The sequence below is a fragment of the Pinus tabuliformis genome, chromosome 9 (assembly GCF_031772625.1).
Source record: "Pinus tabuliformis cultivar Carrire ecotype Pingquan chromosome 9, CPIR1, whole genome shotgun sequence".
Lineage (NCBI taxonomy): Eukaryota > Viridiplantae > Streptophyta > Pinopsida > Pinales > Pinaceae > Pinus > Pinus tabuliformis.
In genome coordinates this window covers 1,492,194,822-1,492,203,039 of record NC_142307.1, presented here as the reverse complement: position 1 = coordinate 1,492,203,039, position 8,218 = coordinate 1,492,194,822, and the positions used below count along the sequence as shown (strand labels likewise).

At 45.1% G+C, this 8,218-nt stretch overlaps 1 pseudogene; it reads right to left on the bottom strand.

Annotated features, from left to right (window-relative positions):
• Positions 1-231: 231 nt before the first annotated feature.
• LOC149154259 (putative UPF0481 protein At3g02645) lies at positions 232-6,106 on the bottom strand (annotated as a pseudogene).
• Between the last annotated feature and the right edge of the window lie 2,112 nt (positions 6,107-8,218).

The window sequence follows — 8,218 nt, the reverse complement described above, 5'->3', positions numbered from 1 at the left end:
TCCGTAGATTTCAATGTTATCTTCTTAGTACGATCTGATATAATCCATGAAAATATGTAACTTTCTATGTTAAGGACGATCTGATATAATCCATGAAAATATGTGACTTTCTATGTTAAGGAATGAAAGTCTGTTTTTTTCGTCTGAAAAAATAAATAGAAAGCGTCAGATCACATACTATTGTAATGCAGTGATTTGAAAAAGAAAAATCATTTGAAAGGCCACCTGAGATCATGGTTTATATACTGAGAATATTGAGAAGAGGGTTTGCACAGTGGTAAGCAACACTACAATAATTGCCGCCGCCAGAGCTAAACTTCTCCACGGCGATGAGAAATGCTCCTTCATGAGCTCGGCAAACCAAACCTTGAATTTACTTCTGTACTGAACATTCACTTGTCGTTTCAGTTGCCTGAGTACATCTACCCGGCTAACGGTGACTCCCTTACATAGACCATTGAAGAGATCGGCAACCTCTGCGTCGCTCCCAAGGTAATTTGTAACGATGTTACTTCTTCTCATCACAGCCACGTCTTCATCAGAGTCGATCAGCTCGTCCATCAAACTCAGGTAACACGTCACATAATTGATTTTAGATGCCTTGCACACCTCAAATGCTACTAGGTTACGGAAGAGTACCTCTGTCTGGTCTGTGATATTGATCGGCGGAAGACAAATTGTGGCTCTCTTAGCCTCAAATCTAATCTTCTTGATGCCTCCATCCGATTGCTCAAATTTGATCCCAGCATTTCTTAATTCCACTGCATGAGGGATGCGTTTGACGTCATTTTCTGCTCCTTCGCCTAGGCCGTTGGTGTAAGGCCTCCGAGCGATGGTGCGACGGGCGTTGGGTGAAGTCGCTGTGCACGAGAGCGCGGGCGCGCTGGCAGGCACACGATGGGCGCGCGTCGAACGGACGTGCGACAATGTTGCGGAGGAAATGCGACGTTTGTACGAGTTCTATGCGACGAAAGAAGTGGCGACTTGCGACACTTATGAAATGCATGGAACGAATGGAGCTTTTATACTACGACTTGGAGGAGGCTTGCGTTGAGGCATGGCCGACTGTAAAAGGAGTGCTTTATGGGTGTGTTTGCCATGGTTTGGGGGTCGGCTGGAGTGCCACTGCCCAATATGGCCCCACATTATAATGTGTATATATAAGTGAGTGTTGGAGCTCATTTGCATCAATTCATCTCAAGCTACTTCGCTCTAAGGTAGTGCGCAAGTCTAGAGTGCGCAGATTTACAGGGGTAAAGCGCATAGCTCATGCGCTAGGCTTGTAGAACGCACAGAGCTACTTTGCACTTGATGGTTTAGATGAAGGTTGGGCAAGGTGTGCCCGGGGTTGATTCTGAGGTGCAAATTTTGTGTAGGACTTGGCAAGGGTGTTAGGTGGCTCGGGTGAGCACCGCCCTTCGTGCAAGAGGTGCACAATGTTGTAAAAAGGCAGGGTTGCCTCTCTTTGTAAATTTGGCTAAGTGTGAGACTTGGTTTGGCTAAGACACACTTGTATATTGTAACTGATATTCTTAATATATTATCGGGCAGACTCACATTACGGGGAGTTGCCCCTCCCCTTTATACTTGTTGCAATTGTTGATGTTCTTGTTATAATTTCTATGGATAATGAATGAGTATGGGCTTCATTGAGTATAAAGGATAAATGCATGTTTACTTGGTTGCGAAACACAAGCTAAGTAACGTTAAAGTGAAAGTAGGCGTAGTCCATGAATGTTAGTATTGGTGAAAAGAAAGCATTCGGTGGTGCCGCACTTCGCTATAAGCGGTTGGAAGACTACCGCAGGTGTAGGGGCGTGACAGTTGGTATCAGAGCAACTGATTCAGAGTATTGAAGGTGTAAGTTGCTACACACCTTAACTAAAGTGAAGGTGGTATCAGAGCAGGTTTGAAGACTTGGAGAAGTCTTGCAGGAAGCTAGGTGAAGCAAGTGTGCATACACTTGGAAGTTGATGACAGGTTATATTGAGACTTGAACAGGTTCAGGTGTTGAAGCATTTGAAGGTAGTTTCAAGACTCGGTTTGAGCAGGGTTGCTCGTGACAGCGAAAGCAGGTTTAGCAAGAGTGAAGCCTAGTGCTTGGGCCAAGCTGAACGACAAGGCATGGCAAGTTTGGGAGAAGTTGAAGGGAAGCTCTTGCTTACCTTGGATAGGTTAAAGAGGTTGAAAGAAGAGATTCCCTGGATTTGAGAGAAGCTTGCAGACTTGGAAAAGAATGTTGAGGACGAGCTTCTTCAACTTGGATGGACAATGGAGAAAGGTGAAGTTGCAGATTGTGCTATCAAGGAAGAGGAAGCCGTGATAATCGAAGATGTTGCAGACATGACAATGATGGAGGATGAACTTGAGATTGATCAAGTTGGACCAGGATCGTGCGGTTTGCAGACATGGATGGATGAGGAGACTCACATGGAGGAGCCTCATGATGATGATGGTGATGTAAGTATTATTGGTACTTGTGTTTCATTTGAGCATTTGGTAGATGGACCGTATGCAGAGAAGGGCAAAGCCAGTTTGCCAATGCTAGGGAGGATCTTACCATGGATGACTATGATGAGACCTTGTATGGAGAAGCAAGGATTGTTGATTGTTGCAGGACTTGTTGGGGTTGTTTGTGACCTTATGGTAGAAGGTGCAAAGGCCCTTGACAAGGGAGGAACATGATGATCGTTGTGGAGGAATGGGTCATGCTTTAGCCATGTGGAAGATTGGCTAAGTGCCCGGCATGACTCATGGACATATTGAGGAGGGCACACATTTGAGGTATGATGATGATGCTTGGGTGGACTTCTCATGGCCGAGACCGAGAGCAAGTCTTGGTGGACACTTTGGTGGAGGAGCTATGATGGAGGGACTCATGACATGATGATATGGTTGGGTGACCGAGTTCACTAAACCGAAGGTTGTAGACTTGGATAAGGATGATCGATTGTTGTGATGGGTCTACTTGGTTGGACTACATGGACAACTTAGTCATGGACATCAGGTTGGAGACATGGAGCAGGGAAGTCTTATGCAGGGACATTATGTGGGAGTACTTGTAGAGGTGTCACTTAGGGGCATCCAATGAAGAGTGCCAAAGAAGAGATGTTGTGCAGAGGGGTTTGCTAGTGTGACATGGAGACTTATTACTTATGAGCCGATGGAGAGGTTGTGCACTCTTGTACAACAAGGCCATGGACTTGGGTGAGCAGATTATGGAGCTCATGATGACATGAGATTGTTGTGACTTTTAGGGACTTCATACATGGTGGACTTGGAGGATCTGATGCATTGAGGAGCTGAGGTCAAGAGACTTTGATGCAGTATGGGATGCATACTTTCAAAGTACATGTATGGGCATGGCTTGGAAGAGTGACTTGATGTGGAGGATCGATATGAGACACTTTGGAGTGATAGAGTTACGATGATGATGATGCCTTGACTTGGGCATGGGTTGAGCCAAGACTCAACTACTTTGACACATGGGAGCTGATTGATCTATGATCATGGGAAGCACATGGATAGATGAGACAAGTGCATACTTGTTTCTATGGATGACTTGAGGGATGGCACATTGCGGATATGATGGAGGTTGCTTCATGCACCTGGATGTGGCAATTCGAGAGTCGATTTTTGAAGAGAGGGTATCTTCATATGGAGGAGACACACATGTGGGTGATGATGTTGGGATAGATGTGGCTGATTTCATATAGCACATTGACACCAAACATCATGGACAACATGTTGCAGATGGGATGGATGGAGTTCCATGGACCTGAGCATGGATTATGGAGATAGATTCTTGATGAGTCGAGGATGTGGCAGATGTTTGAGGAACAACTGATGATGGCATGAGGATGTTCACTCTCATGGTTTGAGCGTGATAGTTGGACTGATCACCTGACTAGTTCAGACATGAGGTCCGGAAGTGTACAGAGATGTGTTAGCATTATGTTGGAGTATCATGACAGAGGTTCACATGGGGACACATGATGAGGACAACATGAGATGTTGCAATGGAGATTGTGACATGGGGTCGGTAATCATCGATCGAGATGACATCTGATGGAGGTGCATACCTTGGTATGGTGAGCTTGGTGGCAATTGGTCACTAAGTCGAAGCATGATGGAGATGAGGCTCTACATATGTTGCAAGCATGTTTGCTTTATGTGGCGGGGTCAACATCATGGATAGGGATGATCTTGGTGGATGGCTACTAGGATGGTATGTTTTCGAGGACGACAACGATTTCAGATGGAGGAGAATGTAAGGCCTACGAGCGATGGTGCGACGGGCGCCAGGCGAAGTCGCCGTGCACGAGGGCACGGGCGAGCGCGCGGGGGCACGGGCGGGCGCGTGGGCGCACGACGGGCACACGCCGAACGAACGTGCGACAATGTTATGGAGGAAATGCAACATTTGTACGAGTTCTATGCGACGAAAGAAGTGGCGACTTGCGACACTTAGGAAATGCGTGGAACCAATGGAGCTTTTATACTACGACTTGGAGGAGGCTTGCGTTGAGGCATGGCCGACTGTAAAAGGAGTGCTTTATGGGTGCGTTTGCCATGGTTTGGGGGTCGGCTGGAGTGCCACCGCCCAATATGGCCCCACGTTATAATGTGTATATATAAGTGAGCGTTGGAGCTCATTTGCATCAATTCATCTCAAGCTACTTCGCTTTAAGGTAGTGCGCAAGTCTAGAGTGCGCAGATTTACAGGGGTAAAGCGCATAGCTCATGCGCTAGGCTTGTAGAACGCATAGAGGTACTTCGTGATGGTTTAGACGAAGGTTGGGCAAGGTGTGCCCGGGGTTGGTTCTGAGGTGCAGATTTTGTGTAGGATTTGGCAAGGGTGTTAGGTGGCTCGGGTGAGCACCACCCTTCACGCAAGAGGTGCACAATGTTGGAAAAAGGCAGGGTTGCCTCTCTTTGTAAATTTGGCTAAGTGTGAGACTTGGTTTGGCCAAGACACACTTGTATATTGTAACTGATATTCTTAATATATTATCGAGCAGACTCACATTACGGGGAGTTGCCCCTCCCCTTTATACTTGTTGCAATTGTTGATGTTCTTGTTATAATTGCTATGGATAATGAATGATTATGGGCTTCATTGAGTATAAAGGATGAATGCATGTTTACTTGGTTGCGAAACACAAGCTAAGTAACGTTAAAGTGAAAGTAGGTATAGTCCATGAATGTTAGTATTGGTGAAAAGAAAGCATTCGGTGGTGCCGCACCTCGCTATAAGTGGTTGGAAGATTACCGCAGGTGTAGGGGCGTGACAGTTGGGGTTGATTTGATCATCTGCATAGACAATCAGCCCGTACAACAAGCCCAGAAGATGCTGAACATGTTTATCTGGCTGCGGCCATGACCAATTACTCATATTTTAATTGAAAGGATAAAACTTGGACCTTGTAGCTTTTACCAACACTTTGAAAAGCTTTCTCTGGACCTCAACAATAGGGACTGAGTCGAGCTCCAGTTGTAGCAGCTTTCGGAGAATGGTTACGGGGATTTGATTCTCGAGCATCAAAATGTCATTCAGTATATCGAACCCAATGTAATCAATCTTATTTCTCTCAAAAATAGGTTCATAGTAATTACTCGCGCCCGCTACTGGGAATTTGTCGCCGCCCAGAGTCCTCAATACCTCTAAAATGAAGCAACCAGTCGAAACTGAGCATCATAGCGAGGTTCTCTCCGTCGCAATCGATTTTTTCTTCGTAGCCCTCCCTGATTTCGTCCTCCACCTGCAGGATCACATTCTTTGCTTCGGGAGAAATTCATATTATTTGGAACGTTGGCGAGGTTCCTTTTGATATTAAACTGCGTCGTCATTCTACGCAGGGCTCTTCCTTTGTGATTATCCATGGAAGGGAGCTCTGCTTTCCTGTGATGATACAGACCCAACGAAACTATTTTAGGAACATATGCTTCTTTTTTTTTAGTCTTTCAGGAAGTTGGGAACTTTAAATATCGACACAGCGGACGGCGATCGCAGGCAATCAACATCGCAATTCTGTTGAATAGTGATAGTCCATTCTTCCTCGCTGATCCATTCTCGGTGGCGATTGCCGCGACATCGATCTATCATCGTCACTCTCGGAACCAGATTCAGCTGGCAGAACAGAGAGAGGTCCGGCTATAATTAAGCATTCACCCATGATTGATTTATGGCTACAAACACAGGTTTCAGTTTCAGAAGAACACTAGTAGAGGGCAACCAATATTTCCGACCCCATTAATACATCGGTACAAGTTCAAATTTCGAATTTGGGCGGGGCGGGTCTTGTGTTTCGTATGAGGCCATTTCATGGCTATCAATATCAGAGGAATGGATGGGCCTATCTTATGCATGCTTCTGTGTTTCATGGCCATTAATACAAACAACCAGATGGATGGATGATCATATCATGAACATCTCCATAACTATTAACCAGAAAGTGTTCACCTGAAAATTAAGTATATCGATTGACTGGTAAATAGATGTCAGAGTTCCCATGTACCGATGTACTTAGAAGGTGCATTAATGGATCTATAGAGGTGGAAATAGGCTTTGCCCTTGCTACTTCAGGTGTCATTTGTACACATCTCCCTAACTACCCTGATGGGTTTATTTCTATAGCGAAAATAACTGTGTTTTTCCTATCTTCTCAATATCTGGTGCCGTTGCATAGAATGAACAACCTTATTCTTACTTCCCTCGAATTCCCACTCTGGGAAATCTTACACATTTTCATTATTTTTGTATCTCGATATACATACTTAAATGCATCATTAAGCTCCATTTCTTCCCCACATCCAATAGTCCAGTTGCACATTTGGAGTGATTCTAGCTGTTCCAATTCATCTTACTCTGAATGTTTACAGATGACTGATTATAGTTCTCTCTTCCTCCGCTGGAAAAACTCCTTCATAATATCTCGACCTTGCAGCTCTATCAGCTTCAAATTCTGTTCTTGCTGGTGGATTCTCCCAGGATGCTTTTGTTGTTGCTGTTGCGATGACATATTACATTCTCAAGCATATTAATTCTATCACAGCGTCTCCGCTCTCTACAAATCCACCATTAACCTACTTCCCTCCTTCGAGTTTTCTCTGGCGTCACCCGCCCGGATTCTGGCATCCTTCGAAAAATTCCGACATTCGAATTTTTTGCAGTGCATTGGAACTCTCAATAAACTCTATTTTGTCAGAGGTGACCCTATCTCTGGGGATCTCAGATCTTTCCCTTCTGACAGTCTTAACCATATTTTATTCTCCGGTTTCAAATCTCGTCTTAATGACCTGATCTGGCTCTCAACTGGTGGCGTCCGTTTAGGTTTTATTATTAATTTGTCAACCTTCTCGAGGTACTTTGATGCCCCCCCTTTACTATCCTGGGGAATTCCTAGACTTCCCCTTATTTGGAAGGATCCTAATCTTAACACTACGGGACACATAGTACATACCGTGTCCCTTTCTTATGGTTGCATTCTCCACAGCCATTTTCCTCATTCATAATGGGGATGTCAAACTCTGACCCCGCATATAAATATGGCCCTATATAAGAAACTCTGGAAGCTGAACGGTCATTTGGAATGACCACTCCTGCCTATTTTGTTGATGACTCGACAAGTGACACATCCGCTGACCTGGAAAACTACGCGGCAACCAGGGGTTCGGAGGGGACCACTAACTATGCCACGGGGAATGGCTCCCTTCCTACAAAAAGGCTGCCACATGGACAACATGCACCTCCCCCTCTGCATGCGCACCCACAATTGGGACAAAACTGACGTCCTCATCACCCTGCACATGCCATCAAAATATCTGAACCTGCCCCAAGCTTGTCTTTTGGCTATGAAGACCTCTCTTACAGAATCACCAGTCTGCAAGATCGCGCACTAGTCGGAAAATGGTATTTTTCTAAGATGGATGAACAGACTATGCGAGCTTGGTTAAAAACTAAATGGCATGCTCTCCTAGACTATATGCCAACAGTGGACAAGCTGCTTAATGGTTGGTATAGTTTTCATTTTTTATGCCACGAAGAGCTGGAGCTTATCTGCAACTCTCCATGGGTAAACGAACACAGCTTCCTTGCCCTGTATTCATGGTACTTTGGTTTTGATCCCTCAAGGGACACTCCTCAAAAAAATTTAATCTGGGTCAAACTACCAGGTCTTCCTATTGAATATTGGGCTCCCAAAACTCTACAAGATAT